Source organism: Odontomachus brunneus, unplaced genomic scaffold, assembly GCF_010583005.1.
Source record: "Odontomachus brunneus isolate Ranch 3 - 2012 unplaced genomic scaffold, Obru_v1 Obru_scaffold_223, whole genome shotgun sequence".
Classification (NCBI taxonomy): Eukaryota; Metazoa; Arthropoda; class Insecta; order Hymenoptera; family Formicidae; genus Odontomachus; species Odontomachus brunneus.
In genome coordinates this window covers 197,366-197,671 of record NW_022639673.1, presented here as the reverse complement: position 1 = coordinate 197,671, position 306 = coordinate 197,366, and the positions used below count along the sequence as shown (strand labels likewise).

The 306-nt window shown below is 32.4% G+C and overlaps 1 protein-coding gene across 6 annotated transcripts in view; it reads right to left on the bottom strand.

Moving 5' to 3' along the window:
• Window positions 1–306, bottom strand: part of LOC116852413 (antichymotrypsin-2-like) — a 300,750-nt gene that overhangs the window by 167,257 nt on the left and 133,187 nt on the right. The window lies entirely within an intron of this gene.

Here is a 306-nt window from a genome sequence, read left to right as displayed (position 1 = left end):
AAACTGATGTGATCAGTAAATACATCTTTTTAAACGCCACAACTTTTGTCTGAAACATTTTTTTGTAAAACTTATATTTTTCCTGATATTCGGGCGTCCCGGTACTTTCCAAACACCCTGTATATAAGGTGTAGTAAAAAGAAATCCATTATTTTTGCATGAAATTGAAGGCTTTATTTAGCATAGTTAGAATGATCGAATTTAGGTAAAATATGCAACGTTTTGTTCGATAACTTGTTGCTATTTTGAAGATAATTCCATTATGCCTCTCTCATAGAAACCCTTGTCCCTATTGGCAAAAAACTG